This window comes from Dendropsophus ebraccatus, unplaced genomic scaffold, assembly GCF_027789765.1.
Source record: "Dendropsophus ebraccatus isolate aDenEbr1 unplaced genomic scaffold, aDenEbr1.pat pat_scaffold_661_ctg1, whole genome shotgun sequence".
Lineage (NCBI taxonomy): Eukaryota > Metazoa > Chordata > Amphibia > Anura > Hylidae > Dendropsophus > Dendropsophus ebraccatus.
The window spans coordinates 31012-44876 of NW_027210260.1; the positions used below are offsets into that span (position 1 = coordinate 31012).

General features: G+C 47.0%; 24 non-coding genes across 24 annotated transcripts; 16 read left to right on the top strand and 8 right to left on the bottom strand.

Annotated features, from left to right (window-relative positions):
- Positions 1 to 621: 621 nt before the first annotated feature.
- Positions 622 to 703, bottom strand: TRNAS-GCU (transfer RNA serine (anticodon GCU)). The gene has a single exon. It is a non-coding gene; the product is annotated as a tRNA-Ser (tRNA).
- A 137-nt stretch (positions 704 to 840) lies between these two features.
- On the top strand, positions 841 to 916 carry TRNAT-CGU (transfer RNA threonine (anticodon CGU)). The gene has a single exon. It is a non-coding gene; the product is annotated as a tRNA-Thr (tRNA).
- A 591-nt stretch (positions 917 to 1507) lies between these two features.
- On the top strand, positions 1508 to 1582 carry TRNAT-AGU (transfer RNA threonine (anticodon AGU)). Its single transcript has one exon. It is a non-coding gene; the product is annotated as a tRNA-Thr (tRNA).
- A 744-nt stretch (positions 1583 to 2326) lies between these two features.
- TRNAS-GCU (transfer RNA serine (anticodon GCU)) lies at positions 2327 to 2408 on the bottom strand. Its single transcript has one exon. It is a non-coding gene; the product is annotated as a tRNA-Ser (tRNA).
- A 133-nt stretch (positions 2409 to 2541) lies between these two features.
- Positions 2542 to 2615, top strand: TRNAT-CGU (transfer RNA threonine (anticodon CGU)). The gene has a single exon. It is a non-coding gene; the product is annotated as a tRNA-Thr (tRNA).
- A 589-nt stretch (positions 2616 to 3204) lies between these two features.
- On the top strand, positions 3205 to 3278 carry TRNAT-AGU (transfer RNA threonine (anticodon AGU)). The gene has a single exon. It is a non-coding gene; the product is annotated as a tRNA-Thr (tRNA).
- Positions 3279 to 4022: 744 nt separating this feature from the next.
- On the bottom strand, positions 4023 to 4104 carry TRNAS-GCU (transfer RNA serine (anticodon GCU)). Its single transcript has one exon. It is a non-coding gene; the product is annotated as a tRNA-Ser (tRNA).
- A 134-nt stretch (positions 4105 to 4238) lies between these two features.
- TRNAT-CGU (transfer RNA threonine (anticodon CGU)) lies at positions 4239 to 4312 on the top strand. The gene has a single exon. It is a non-coding gene; the product is annotated as a tRNA-Thr (tRNA).
- A 590-nt stretch (positions 4313 to 4902) lies between these two features.
- On the top strand, positions 4903 to 4976 carry TRNAT-AGU (transfer RNA threonine (anticodon AGU)). Its single transcript has one exon. It is a non-coding gene; the product is annotated as a tRNA-Thr (tRNA).
- A 744-nt stretch (positions 4977 to 5720) lies between these two features.
- Positions 5721 to 5802, bottom strand: TRNAS-GCU (transfer RNA serine (anticodon GCU)). The gene has a single exon. It is a non-coding gene; the product is annotated as a tRNA-Ser (tRNA).
- A 134-nt stretch (positions 5803 to 5936) lies between these two features.
- TRNAT-CGU (transfer RNA threonine (anticodon CGU)) lies at positions 5937 to 6010 on the top strand. Its single transcript has one exon. It is a non-coding gene; the product is annotated as a tRNA-Thr (tRNA).
- A 590-nt stretch (positions 6011 to 6600) lies between these two features.
- Positions 6601 to 6674, top strand: TRNAT-AGU (transfer RNA threonine (anticodon AGU)). Its single transcript has one exon. It is a non-coding gene; the product is annotated as a tRNA-Thr (tRNA).
- Positions 6675 to 7418: 744 nt separating this feature from the next.
- Positions 7419 to 7500, bottom strand: TRNAS-GCU (transfer RNA serine (anticodon GCU)). Its single transcript has one exon. It is a non-coding gene; the product is annotated as a tRNA-Ser (tRNA).
- Positions 7501 to 7634: 134 nt separating this feature from the next.
- On the top strand, positions 7635 to 7708 carry TRNAT-CGU (transfer RNA threonine (anticodon CGU)). Its single transcript has one exon. It is a non-coding gene; the product is annotated as a tRNA-Thr (tRNA).
- Positions 7709 to 8299: 591 nt separating this feature from the next.
- TRNAT-AGU (transfer RNA threonine (anticodon AGU)) lies at positions 8300 to 8373 on the top strand. Its single transcript has one exon. It is a non-coding gene; the product is annotated as a tRNA-Thr (tRNA).
- A 744-nt stretch (positions 8374 to 9117) lies between these two features.
- TRNAS-GCU (transfer RNA serine (anticodon GCU)) lies at positions 9118 to 9199 on the bottom strand. Its single transcript has one exon. It is a non-coding gene; the product is annotated as a tRNA-Ser (tRNA).
- Positions 9200 to 9333: 134 nt separating this feature from the next.
- TRNAT-CGU (transfer RNA threonine (anticodon CGU)) lies at positions 9334 to 9407 on the top strand. Its single transcript has one exon. It is a non-coding gene; the product is annotated as a tRNA-Thr (tRNA).
- Positions 9408 to 9997: 590 nt separating this feature from the next.
- Positions 9998 to 10071, top strand: TRNAT-AGU (transfer RNA threonine (anticodon AGU)). The gene has a single exon. It is a non-coding gene; the product is annotated as a tRNA-Thr (tRNA).
- Positions 10072 to 10815: 744 nt separating this feature from the next.
- Positions 10816 to 10897, bottom strand: TRNAS-GCU (transfer RNA serine (anticodon GCU)). Its single transcript has one exon. It is a non-coding gene; the product is annotated as a tRNA-Ser (tRNA).
- A 134-nt stretch (positions 10898 to 11031) lies between these two features.
- TRNAT-CGU (transfer RNA threonine (anticodon CGU)) lies at positions 11032 to 11105 on the top strand. Its single transcript has one exon. It is a non-coding gene; the product is annotated as a tRNA-Thr (tRNA).
- A 590-nt stretch (positions 11106 to 11695) lies between these two features.
- On the top strand, positions 11696 to 11769 carry TRNAT-AGU (transfer RNA threonine (anticodon AGU)). The gene has a single exon. It is a non-coding gene; the product is annotated as a tRNA-Thr (tRNA).
- Positions 11770 to 12513: 744 nt separating this feature from the next.
- On the bottom strand, positions 12514 to 12595 carry TRNAS-GCU (transfer RNA serine (anticodon GCU)). The gene has a single exon. It is a non-coding gene; the product is annotated as a tRNA-Ser (tRNA).
- Positions 12596 to 12729: 134 nt separating this feature from the next.
- Positions 12730 to 12803, top strand: TRNAT-CGU (transfer RNA threonine (anticodon CGU)). Its single transcript has one exon. It is a non-coding gene; the product is annotated as a tRNA-Thr (tRNA).
- Positions 12804 to 13393: 590 nt separating this feature from the next.
- On the top strand, positions 13394 to 13467 carry TRNAT-AGU (transfer RNA threonine (anticodon AGU)). Its single transcript has one exon. It is a non-coding gene; the product is annotated as a tRNA-Thr (tRNA).
- Positions 13468 to 13865: the final 398 nt, after the last annotated feature.

The window sequence follows — 13865 nt, forward strand, 5'->3', positions numbered from 1 at the left end:
CTAAAGACCCAAAAGGTGGAAATTTCATTGTCTACCTAATAGGATAGTGGGGAACACCATGCAGGACAAATTAAAGGGGTTTTCCCGGCGCTAGCACTTTTTTAACATCTTGCCGCCATATAAGAAAACAGAACAATCATGTTTGCTTCCCTCTCCGAGATCAGCCGGTGTCTCCATGCGATTGCCGGTGTCCCCGCTGTCTGTAGCCGCAGGTTTCTTCTGAAACGAGCCAGTGATTGGCTGAGCGGGCCTGTCACTCCCGAGATGAGCTCACCTCGGAGCTAGCGGCGGCTACGTACATTTAGTGACACCGGCGGATCGCGGGTAGGTAAGCATGCCATGTTTGTTATGTTTTCTTATACGGCAGAAACATGTTAGAAATGTGCTAGCGCCGGATGAGCCATTCAAAGACGCAAAGCCCTCACTTGGTTGAACTTGTCGGACGTGAGTTACTGTTCAACCTTACTACCTATGTAACTAGATCTCCGGATTGATTTGTGGCATGCTGCCTCCTTCACGATTGCTGATGGTAAACATCTCTGCTTGGGGCATCCACTGCACCTGCTGACAATATAGAAAAGGCAAAACCAAGATACCTCCTTGGAAGAGGCAGAAGAAATTCGACGAGGATGGATTTGAACCCATGCATGCAGAGCACAATGGATTAGCAGTCCATCGCCTTAACCACCTCGGCCACCTCGTCAACACAAGAGACCTGTCCCTGCTAGCAGATGCCGGAAAACCTATCCGAACAAGTCTTTGGCTAACTTTTCATTGAAGGCGGTAAATCAGCCACTGCAGTTAAGCCCCTTTCCCTGGCTTCCCCAGGCTGAGGCCTGTGGCGCTGTGGACTTAGTTGGTTAAAAGCGCCTGTCTCGTAAACAGGAGATCCTGAGTTCGACTCTCAGCAGTGCCTACCTTTCTTCTCAATTTTTTTTTGCCATTTTCTTTTAAAAGGAGCTGCTCGCTCTTAGCTGACCTCAAACTCGTCTACACCTAGGGTAATCCGAGCAAGGGAAAAAGTCTGCAATAATGGCTAAACGCCCAAGAGCAGGAAATGGCATTGGCTTCATTTCAGGATAGCAACAAGCACCATTGAATTAACCAATCGGCCACCCCGCCTACATCAAGGTGATTTCACCTGGTGCTAGATTGTGAAAACAATTGGAACAAGTCTGTGGCTGCTTTATCATTGAATGTTGTCTTTCAGGCACTGCTTAGTGGAGCTAATCTCATCTCCTACACTACGTCATGTCCCACGTATACTAATGGAAACTTGTTCAAAGATGAACCAATGCACAGAGCTTAAAAATTGACCCGTCCCTAGCTCTTACTCATGATAGCGCTTTCCTGGTATCCATTCAATCTCTTTATTCCGTCTTATGCATTGAGAGGAAGAAAGAGAGAATGCAGCATTTGCTCCATAAAGTCATCAGAGTTTGTGTGATTCGAAATCATGGCTTCGCACTGTATCATTTTCTGACTTTCCGCAGCAACAGTGGCATGTGGCGCTGTGGCTTAGTTGGTTTAAAGCGCCTGTCTAGTAAACAGGAGATCCTGAGTTCGAATCTCAGCAGTGCCTTTCTTTCTACCAAATTTTTGCCGTTCTATTCCGAGAAAGGAGACCTTTGCTCCTAGCTGACCTTACACTTCTTTTCCACGCTGCCCTAGGGTTCTTTTAGCAGCGGAAACTAGCATGGATACTAGCTAAAGACCCAAAAGGTGGAAATTTCATTGTCTACCTAATAGGATAGTGGGGAACACCATGCAGGACAAATTAAAGGGGTTTTCCGGCGCTAGCACTTTTTTAACATCTTGCCGCCATATAAGAAAACAGAACAATCATGTTATGCTTCCCTCTCCGAGATCAGCCGGTGTCTCCATGCGATTGCCGGTGTCCCCCGCTGTCTGTAGCCGCAGTTTCTTCTGAAACGAGCCAGTGATTGGCTGAGCGGGCTGTCACTCCCGAGATGAGCTCACCTTGGAGCTAGCGGCGGCTACGTACATTTAGTGACACCGGCGGATCGCGGGTAGGTAAGCATGCCATGTTTGTTATGTTTTCTTATACGGCAGAAACATGTTAGAAATGTGCTAGCGCCGGATGACCCCATTCAAAGACGCAAAGCCCTCACTTGGTTGAACTTGTCGGACGTGAGTTACTGTTCAACCTTACTACCTATGTAACTAGATCTCCGGATTGATTTGTGGCATGCTGCCTCCTTCACGATTGCTGATGGTAAACATCTCTGCTTGGGGCATCCACTGCACCTGCTGACAATATAGAAAAGGCAAACCAAGATACCTCCTTGGAAGAGGCAGAAGAAATCGACGAGGATGGGATTTGAACCCATGCATGCAGAGCACAATGGATTAGCAGTCCATCGCCTTAACCACTCGGCCACCTCGTCAACACAAGAGACCTGTCCCTGCTAGCAGATGCCGAAACCTATCCGAACAAGTCTTTGGCTAACTTTTCATTGAAGGCGGTAAATCAGCCACTGCAGTTAAGCCCCTTTCCTGGCTTCCCAGGCTGAGGCCTGTGGCGCTGTGGCTTAGTTGGTTAAAGCGCCTGTCTCGTAAACAGGAGATCCTGAGTTCGACTCTCAGCAGTGCCTACCTTTCTTCTCAATTTTTTTTGCCATTTTCTTTTTAAAAGGAGCTGCTCGCTCTTAGCTGACCTCAAACTCGTCTACACCTAGGGTAATCCGAGCAAGGGAAAAAGTCTGCATAATGGCTAAACGCCCAAGAGCAGGAAATGGCATTGGCTTCATTTCAGGATAGCAACAAGCACCATTGAATTAACCAATCGGCCACCCCGCCTACATCAAGTGATTTCACCTGGTGCTAGATTGTGAAAACAATTGGAACAAGTCTGTGGCTGCTTTATCATTGAATGTTGTCTTTCAGGCACTGGCTTAGTGGAGCTAATCTCATCTCCTACACTACGTCATGTCCCACGTATACTAATGGAAACTTGTTCAAAGATGAACCAATGCACAGAGCTTAAAAATTGACCCGTCCTAGCTCTTACTCATGATAGCGCTTTCCTGGTATCCATTCAATCTCTTTATTCCGTCTTATGCATTGAGAGGAAGAAAAAGAGAATGCAGCATTTGCTCCATAAAGTCATCAGAGTTTGTGTGATTCGAAATCATGGCTTCGCACTGTATCATTTTCTGACTTTCCGCAGCAACAGTGGCATGTGGCGCTGTGGCTTAGTTGGTTAAAGCGCCTGTCTAGTAAACAGGAGATCCTGAGTTCGAATCTCAGCAGTGCCTTTCTTTCTACCAAATTTTTGCCGTTCTATTCCGAGAAAGGAGACCTTTGCTCCTAGCTGACCTTACACTTCTTTTCCACGCTGCCCTAGGGTTCTTTTAGCAGCGGAAACTAGCATGGATACTAGCTAAAGACCCAAAAGGTGGAAATTTCATTGTCTACCTAATAGGATAGTGGGGAACACCATGCAGGACAAATTAAAGGGGTTTTCCGGCGCTAGCACTTTTTTAACATCTTGCCGCCATATAAGAAAACAGAACAATCATGTTATGCTTCCCTCTCCGAGATCAGCCGGTGTCTCCATGCGATTGCCGGTGTCCCCCGCTGTCTGTAGCCGCAGTTTCTTCTGAAACGAGCCAGTGATTGGCTGAGCGGGCTGTCACTCCCGAGATGAGCTCACCTTGGAGCTAGCGGCGGCTACGTACATTTAGTGACACCGGCGGATCGCGGGTAGGTAAGCATGCCATGTTTGTTATGTTTTCTTATACGGCAGAAACATGTTAGAAATGTGCTAGCGCCGGATGACCCCATTCAAAGACGCAAAGCCCTCACTTGGTTGAACTTGTCGGACGTGAGTTACTGTTCAACCTTACTACCTATGTAACTAGATCTCCGGATTGATTTGTGGCATGCTGCCTCCTTCACGATTGCTGATGGTAAACATCTCTGCTTGGGGCATCCACTGCACCTGCTGACAATATAGAAAAGGCAAACCAAGATACCTCCTTGGAAGAGGCAGAAGAAATCGACGAGGATGGGATTTGAACCCATGCATGCAGAGCATAATGGATTAGCAGTCCATCGCCTTAACCACTCGGCCACCTCGTCAACACAAGAGACCTGTCCCTGCTAGCAGATGCCGAAACCTATCCGAACAAGTCTTTGGCTAACTTTTCATTGAAGGCGGTAAATCAGCCACTGCAGTTAAGCCCCTTTCCTGGCTTCCCCAGGCTGAGGCCTGTGGCGCTGTGGCTTAGTTGGTTAAAGCGCCTGTCTCGTAAACAGGAGATCCTGAGTTCGACTCTCAGCAGTGCCTACCTTTCTTCTCAATTTTTTTTTGCCATTTTCTTTTTAAAAGGAGCTGCTCGCTCTTAGCTGACCTCAAACTCGTCTACACCTAGGGTAATCCGAGCAAGGGAAAAAGTCTGCATAATGGCTAAACGCCCAAGAGCAGGAAATGGCATTGGCTTCATTTCAGGATAGCAACAAGCACCATTGAATTAACCAATCGGCCACCCCGCCTACATCAAGTGATTTCACCTGGTGCTAGATTGTGAAAACAATTGGAACAAGTCTGTGGCTGCTTTATCATTGAATGTTGTCTTTCAGGCACTGGCTTAGTGGAGCTAATCTCATCTCCTACACTACGTCATGTCCCACGTATACTAATGGAAACTTGTTCAAAGATGAACCAATGCACAGAGCTTAAAAATTGACCCGTCCTAGCTCTTACTCATGATAGCGCTTTCCTGGTATCCATTCAATCTCTTTATTCCGTCTTATGCATTGAGAGGAAGAAAAAGAGAATGCAGCATTTGCTCCATAAAGTCATCAGAGTTTGTGTGATTCGAAATCATGGCTTCGCACTGTATCATTTTCTGACTTTCCGCAGCAACAGTGGCATGTGGCGCTGTGGCTTAGTTGGTTAAAGCGCCTGTCTAGTAAACAGGAGATCCTGAGTTCGAATCTCAGCAGTGCCTTTCTTTCTACCAAATTTTTGCCGTTCTATTCCGAGAAAGGAGACCTTTGCTCCTAGCTGACCTTACACTTCTTTTCCACGCTGCCCTAGGGTTCTTTTAGCAGCGGAAACTAGCATGGATACTAGCTAAAGACCCAAAAGGTGGAAATTTCATTGTCTACCTAATAGGATAGTGGGGAACACCATGCAGGACAAATTAAAGGGGTTTTCCGGCGCTAGCACTTTTTTAACATCTTGCCGCCATATAAGAAAACAGAACAATCATGTTATGCTTCCCTCTCCGAGATCAGCCGGTGTCTCCATGCGATTGCCGGTGTCCCCCGCTGTCTGTAGCCGCAGTTTCTTCTGAAACGAGCCAGTGATTGGCTGAGCGGGCTGTCACTCCCGAGATGAGCTCACCTTGGAGCTAGCGGCGGCTACGTACATTTAGTGACACCGGCGGATCGCGGGTAGGTAAGCATGCCATGTTTGTTATGTTTTCTTATACGGCAGAAACATGTTAGAAATGTGCTAGCGCCGGATGACCCCATTCAAAGACGCAAAGCCCTCACTTGGTTGAACTTGTCGGACGTGAGTTACTGTTCAACCTTACTACCTATGTAACTAGATCTCCGGATTGATTTGTGGCATGCTGCCTCCTTCACGATTGCTGATGGTAAACATCTCTGCTTGGGGCATCCACTGCACCTGCTGACAATATAGAAAAGGCAAACCAAGATACCTCCTTGGAAGAGGCAGAAGAAATCGACGAGGATGGGATTTGAACCCATGCATGCAGAGCATAATGGATTAGCAGTCCATCGCCTTAACCACTCGGCCACCTCGTCAACACAAGAGACCTGTCCCTGCTAGCAGATGCCGAAACCTATCCGAACAAGTCTTTGGCTAACTTTTCATTGAAGGCGGTAAATCAGCCACTGCAGTTAAGCCCCTTTCCTGGCTTCCCCAGGCTGAGGCCTGTGGCGCTGTGGCTTAGTTGGTTAAAGCGCCTGTCTCGTAAACAGGAGATCCTGAGTTCGACTCTCAGCAGTGCCTACCTTTCTTCTCAATTTTTTTTTGCCATTTTCTTTTTAAAAGGAGCTGCTCGCTCTTAGCTGACCTCAAACTCGTCTACACCTAGGGTAATCCGAGCAAGGGAAAAAGTCTGCATAATGGCTAAACGCCCAAGAGCAGGAAATGGCATTGGCTTCATTTCAGGATAGCAACAAGCACCATTGAATTAACCAATCGGCCACCCCGCCTACATCAAGTGATTTCACCTGGTGCTAGATTGTGAAAACAATTGGAACAAGTCTGTGGCTGCTTTATCATTGAATGTTGTCTTTCAGGCACTGGCTTAGTGGAGCTAATCTCATCTCCTACACTACGTCATGTCCCACGTATACTAATGGAAACTTGTTCAAAGATGAACCAATGCACAGAGCTTAAAAATTGACCCGTCCTAGCTCTTACTCATGATAGCGCTTTCCTGGTATCCATTCAATCTCTTTATTCCGTCTTATGCATTGAGAGGAAGAAAAAGAGAATGCAGCATTTGCTCCATAAAGTCATCAGAGTTTGTGTGATTCGAAATCATGGCTTCGCACTGTATCATTTTCTGACTTTCCGCAGCAACAGTGGCATGTGGCGCTGTGGCTTAGTTGGTTATAGCGCCTGTCTAGTAAACAGGAGATCCTGAGTTCGAATCTCAGCAGTGCCTTTCTTTCTACCAAATTTTTGCCGTTCTATTCCGAGAAAGGAGACCTTTGCTCCTAGCTGACCTTACACTTCTTTTCCACGCTGCCCTAGGGTTCTTTTAGCAGCGGAAACTAGCATGGATACTAGCTAAAGACCCAAAAGGTGGAAATTTCATTGTCTACCTAATAGGATAGTGGGGAACACCATGCAGGACAAATTAAAGGGGTTTTCCGGCGCTAGCACTTTTTTAACATCTTGCCGCCATATAAGAAAACAGAACAATCATGTTATGCTTCCCTCTCCGAGATCAGCCGGTGTCTCCATGCGATTGCCGGTGTCCCCCGCTGTCTGTAGCCGCAGTTTCTTCTGAAACGAGCCAGTGATTGGCTGAGCGGGCTGTCACTCCCGAGATGAGCTCACCTTGGAGCTAGCGGCGGCTACGTACATTTAGTGACACCGGCGGATCGCGGGTAGGTAAGCATGCCATGTTTGTTATGTTTTCTTATACGGCAGAAACATGTTAGAAATGTGCTAGCGCCGGATGACCCCATTCAAAGACGCAAAGCCCTCACTTGGTTGAACTTGTCGGACGTGAGTTACTGTTCAACCTTACTACCTATGTAACTAGATCTCCGGATTGATTTGTGGCATGCTGCCTCCTTCACGATTGCTGATGGTAAACATCTCTGCTTGGGGCATCCACTGCACCTGCTGACAATATAGAAAAGGCAAACCAAGATACCTCCTTGGAAGAGGCAGAAGAAATCGACGAGGATGGGATTTGAACCCATGCATGCAGAGCACAATGGAATAGCAGTCCATCGCCTTAACCACTCGGCCACCTCGTCAACACAAGAGACCTGTCCCTGCTAGCAGATGCCGAAACCTATCCGAACAAGTCTTTGGCTAACTTTTCATTGAAGGCGGTAAATCAGCCACTGCAGTTAAGCCCCTTTCCTGGCTTCCCCAGGCTGAGGCCTGTGGCGCCGTGGCTTAGTTGGTTAAAGCGCCTGTCTCGTAAACAGAAGATCCTGAGTTCGACACTCAGCAGTGCCTACCTTTCTTCTCAATTTTTTTTTTGCCATTTTCTTTTTAAAAGGAGCTGCTCGCTCTTAGCTGACCTCAAACTCGTCAACACCTAGGGTAATCCGAGCAAGGGAAAAAGTCTGCGTAATGGCTAAACGCCCAAGAGCAGGAAATGGCATTGGCTTCATTTCAGGATAGCAACAAGCACCATTGAATTAACCAATCGGCCACCCCGCCTACATCAAGTGATTTCACCTGGTGCTAGATTGTGAAAACAATTGGAACAAGTCTGTGGCTGCTTTATCTTTGAATGTTGTCTTTCAGGCACTGGCTTAGTGGAGCTAATCTCATCTCCTACACTACGTCATGTCCCACGTATACTAATGGAAACTTGTTCAAAGATGAACCAATGCACATAGCTTAAAAATTGACCCGTCCTAGCTCTTACTCATGATAGCGCTTTCCTGGTATCCATTCAATCTCTTTATTCCGTCTTATGCATTGAGAGGAAGAAAGAGAGAATGCAGCATTTGCTCCATAAAGTCATCAGAGTTTGTGTGATTCGAAATCATGGCTTCGCACTGTATCATTTTCTGACTTTCCGCAGTAACAGTGGCATGTGGCGCTGTGGCTTAGTTGGTTAAAGCGCCTGTCTAGTGAACAGGAGATCCTGAGTTCGAATCTCAGCAGTGCCTTTCTTTCTACCAAATTTTTGCCGTTCTATTCCGAGAAAGGAGACCTTTGCTCCTAGCTGACCTTACACTTCTTTTCCACGCTGCCCTAGGGTTCTTTTAGCAGCGGAAACTAGCATGGATACTAGCTAAAGACCCAAAAGGTGGAAATTTCATTGTCTACCTAATAGGATAGTGGGGAACACCATGCAGGACAAATTAAAGGGGTTTTCCGGCGCTAGCACTTTTTTAACATCTTGCCGCCATATAAGAAAACAGAACAATCATGTTATGCTTCCCTCTCCGAGATCAGCCGGTGTCTCCATGCGATTGCCGGTGTCCCCCGCTGTCTGTAGCCGCAGTTTCTTCTGAAACGAGCCAGTGATTGGCTGAGCGGGCCGTCACTCCCGAGATGAGCTCACCTCGGAGCTAGCGGGGGCTACATACATTTAGTGACACCGGCGGATCGCGGGTAGGTAAGCATGCCATGTTTGTTATGTTTTCTTATACGGCAGAAACATGTTAGAAATGTGCTAGCGCCGGATGAGCCCATTCAAAGACGCAAAGCCCTCACTTGGTTGAACTTGTCGGACGTGAGTTACTGTTCAACCTTACTACCTATGTAACTAGATCTCCGGATTGATTTGTGGCATGCTGCCTCCTTCACGATTGCTGATGGTAAACATCTCTGCTTGGGGCATCCACTGCACCTGCTGACAATATAGAAAAGGCAAACCAAGATACCTCCTTGGAAGAGGCAGAAGAAATCGACGAGGATGGGATTTGAACCCATGCATGCAGAGCACAATGGATTAGCAGTCCATCGCCTTAACCACTCGGCCACCTCGTCAACACAAGAGACCTGTCCCTGCTAGCAGATGCCGAAACCTATCCGAACAAGTCTTTGGCTAACTTTTCATTGAAGGCGGTAAATCAGCCACTGCAGTTAAGCCCCTTTCCTGGCTTCCCCAGGCTGAGGCCTGTGGCGCTGTGGCTTAGTTGGTTAAAGCGCCTGTCTCGTAAACAGGAGATCCTGAGTTCGACTCTCAGCAGTGCCTACCTTTCTTCTCAATTTTTTTTTGCCATTTTCTTTTTAAAAGGAGCTGCTCGCTCTTAGCTGACCTCAAACTCGTCTACACCTAGGGTAATCCGAGCAAGGGAAAAAGTCTGCATAATGGCTAAACGCCCAAGAGCAGGAAATGGCATTGGCTTCATTTCAGGATAGCAACAAGCACCATTGAATTAACCAATCGGCCACCCCGCCTACATCAAGTGATTTCACCTGGTGCTAGATTGTGAAAACAATTGGAACAAGTCTGTGGCTGCTTTATCATTGAATGTTGTCTTTCAGGCACTGGCTTAGTGGAGCTAATCTCATCTCCTACACTACGTCATGTCCCACGTATACTAATGGAAACTTGTTCAAAGATGAACCAATGCACAGAGCTTAAAAATTGACCCGTCCTAGCTCTTACTCATGATAGCGCTTTCCTGGTATCCATTCAATCTCTTTATTCCGTCTTATGCATTGAGAGGAAGAAAAAGAGAATGCAGCATTTGCTCCATAAAGTCATCAGAGTTTGTGTGATTCGAAATCATGGCTTCGCACTGTATCATTTTCTGACTTTCCGCAGCAACAGTGGCATGTGGCGCTGTGGCTTAGTTGGTTAAAGCGCCTGTCTAGTAAACAGGAGATCCTGAGTTCGAATCTCAGCAGTGCCTTTCTTTCTACCAAATTTTTGCCGTTCTATTCCGAGAAAGGAGACCTTTGCTCCTAGCTGACCTTACACTTCTTTTCCACGCTGCCCTAGGGTTCTTTTAGCAGCGGAAACTAGCATGGATACTAGCTAAAGACCCAAAAGGTGGAAATTTCATTGTCTACCTAATAGGATAGTGGGGAACACCATGCAGGACAAATTAAAGGGGTTTTCCGGCGCTAGCACTTTTTTAACATCTTGCCGCCATATAAGAAAACAGAACAATCATGTTATGCTTCCCTCTCCGAGATCAGCCGGTGTCTCCATGCGATTGCCGGTGTCCCCCGCTGTCTGTAGCCGCAGTTTCTTCTGAAACGAGCCAGTGATTGGCTGAGCGGGCTGTCACTCCCGAGATGAGCTCACCTTGGAGCTAGCGGCGGCTACGTACATTTAGTGACACCGGCGGATCGCGGGTAGGTAAGCATGCCATGTTTGTTATGTTTTCTTATACGGCAGAAACATGTTAGAAATGTGCTAGCGCCGGATGACCCCATTCAAAGACGCAAAGCCCTCACTTGGTTGAACTTGTCGGACGTGAGTTACTGTTTAACCTTACTACCTATGTAACTAGATCTCCGGATTGATTTGTGGCATGCTGCCTCCTTCACGATTGCTGATGGTAAACATCTCTGCTTGGGGCATCCACTGCACCTGCTGACAATATAGAAAAGGCAAACCAAGATACCTCCTTGGAAGAGGCAGAAGAAATCGACGAGGATGGGATTTGAACCCATGCATGCAGAGCATAATGGATTAGCAGTCCATCGCCTTAACCACTCGGCCACCTCGTCAACACAAGAGACCTGTCCCTGCTAGCAGATGCCGAAACCTATCCGAACAAGTCTTTGGCTAACTTTTCATTGAAGGCGGTAAATCAGCCACTGCAGTTAAGCCCCTTTCCTGGCTTCCCCAGGCTGAGGCCTGTGGCGCTGTGGCTTAGTTGGTTAAAGCGCCTGTCTCGTAAACAGGAGATCCTGAGTTCGACTCTCAGCAGTGCCTACCTTTCTTCTCAATTTTTTTTTGCCATTTTCTTTTTAAAAGGAGCTGCTCGCTCTTAGCTGACCTCAAACTCGTCTACACCTAGGGTAATCCGAGCAAGGGAAAAAGTCTGCATAATGGCTAAACGCCCAAGAGCAGGAAATGGCATTGGCTTCATTTCAGGATAGCAACAAGCACCATTGAATTAACCAATCGGCCACCCCGCCTACATCAAGTGATTTCACCTGGTGCTAGATTGTGAAAACAATTGGAACAAGTCTGTGGCTGCTTTATCATTGAATGTTGTCTTTCAGGCACTGGCTTAGTGGAGCTAATCTCATCTCCTACACTACGTCATGTCCCACGTATACTAATGGAAACTTGTTCAAAGATGAACCAATGCACAGAGCTTAAAAATTGACCCGTCCTAGCTCTTACTCATGATAGCGCTTTCCTGGTATCCATTCAATCTCTTTATTCCGTCTTATGCATTGAGAGGAAGAAAAAGAGAATGCAGCATTTGCTCCATAAAGTCATCAGAGTTTGTGTGATTCGAAATCATGGCTTCGCACTGTATCATTTTCTGACTTTCCGCAGCAACAGTGGCATGTGGCGCTGTGGCTTAGTTGGTTATAGCGCCTGTCTAGTAAACAGGAGATCCTGAGTTCGAATCTCAGCAGTGCCTTTCTTTCTACCAAATTTTTGCCGTTCTATTCCGAGAAAGGAGACCTTTGCTCCTAGCTGACCTTACACTTCTTTTCCACGCTGCCCTAGGGTTCTTTTAGCAGCGGAAACTAGCATGGATACTAGCTAAAGACCCAAAAGGTGGAAATTTCATTGTCTACCTAATAGGATAGTGGGGAACACCATGCAGGACAAATTAAAGGGGTTTTCCGGCGCTAGCACTTTTTTAACATCTTGCCGCCATATAAGAAAACAGAACAATCATGTTATGCTTCCCTCTCCGAGATCAGCCGGTGTCTCCATGCGATTGCCGGTGTCCCCCGCTGTCTGTAGCCGCAGTTTCTTCTGAAACGAGCCAGTGATTGGCTGAGCGGGCTGTCACTCCCGAGATGAGCTCACCTTGGAGCTAGCGGCGGCTACGTACATTTAGTGACACCGGCGGATCGCGGGTAGGTAAGCATGCCATGTTTGTTATGTTTTCTTATACGGCAGAAACATGTTAGAAATGTGCTAGCGCCGGATGACCCCATTCAAAGACGCAAAGCCCTCACTTGGTTGAACTTGTCGGACGTGAGTTACTGTTCAACCTTACTACCTATGTAACTAGATCTCCGGATTGATTTGTGGCATGCTGCCTCCTTCACGATTGCTGATGGTAAACATCTCTGCTTGGGGCATCCACTGCACCTGCTGACAATATAGAAAAGGCAAACCAAGATACCTCCTTGGAAGAGGCAGAAGAAATCGACGAGGATGGGATTTGAACCCATGCATGCAGAGCATAATGGATTAGCAGTCCATCGCCTTAACCACTCGGCCACCTCGTCAACACAAGAGACCTGTCCCTGCTAGCAGATGCCGAAACCTATCCGAACAAGTCTTTGGCTAACTTTTCATTGAAGGCGGTAAATCAGCCACTGCAGTTAAGCCCCTTTCCTGGCTTCCCCAGGCTGAGGCCTGTGGCGCTGTGGCTTAGTTGGTTAAAGCGCCTGTCTCGTAAACAGGAGATCCTGAGTTCGACTCTCAGCAGTGCCTACCTTTCTTCTCAATTTTTTTTTGCCATTTTCTTTTTAAAAGGAGCTGCTCGCTCTTAGCTGACCTCAAACTCGTCTACACCTAGGGTAATCCGAGCAAGGGAAAAAGTCTGCATAATGGCTAAACGCCCAAGAGCAGGAAATGGCATTGGCTTCATTTCAGGATAGCAACAAGCACCATTGAATTAACCAATCGGCCACCCCGCCTACATCAAGTGATTTCACCTGGTGCTAGATTGTGAAAACAATTGGAACAAGTCTGTGGCTGCTTTATCATTGAATGTTGTCTTTCAGGCACTGGCTTAGTGGAGCTAATCTCATCTCCTACACTACGTCATGTCCCACGTATACTAATGGAAACTTGTTCAAAGATGAACCAATGCACAGAGCTTAAAAATTGACCCGTCCTAGCTCTTACTCATGATAGCGCTTTCCTGGTATCCATTCAATCTCTTTATTCCGTCTTATGCATTGAGAGGAAGAAAAAGAGAATGCAGCATTTGCTCCATAAAGTCATCAGAGTTTGTGTGATTCGAAATCATGGCTTCGCACTGTATCATTTTCTGACTTTCCGCAGCAACAGTGGCATGTGGCGCTGTGGCTTAGTTGGTTATAGCGCCTGTCTAGTAAACAGGAGATCCTGAGTTCGAATCTCAGCAGTGCCTTTCTTTCTACCAAATTTTTGCCGTTCTATTCCGAGAAAGGAGACCTTTGCTCCTAGCTGACCTTACACTTCTTTTCCACGCTGCCCTAGGGTTCTTTTAGCAGCGGAAACTAGCATGGATACTAGCTAAAGACCCAAAAGGTGGAAATTTCATTGTCTACCTAATAGGATAGTGGGGAACACCATGCAGGACAAATTAAAGGGGTTTTCCGGCGCTAGCACTTTTTTAACATCTTGCCGCCATATAAGAAAACAGAACAATCATGTTATGCTTCCCTCTCCGAGATCAGCCGGTGTCTCCATGCGATTGCCGGTGTCCCCCGCTGTCTGTAGCCGCAGTTTCTTCTGAAACGAGCCAGTGATTGGCTGAGCGGGCTGTCACTCCCGAGATGAGCTCAC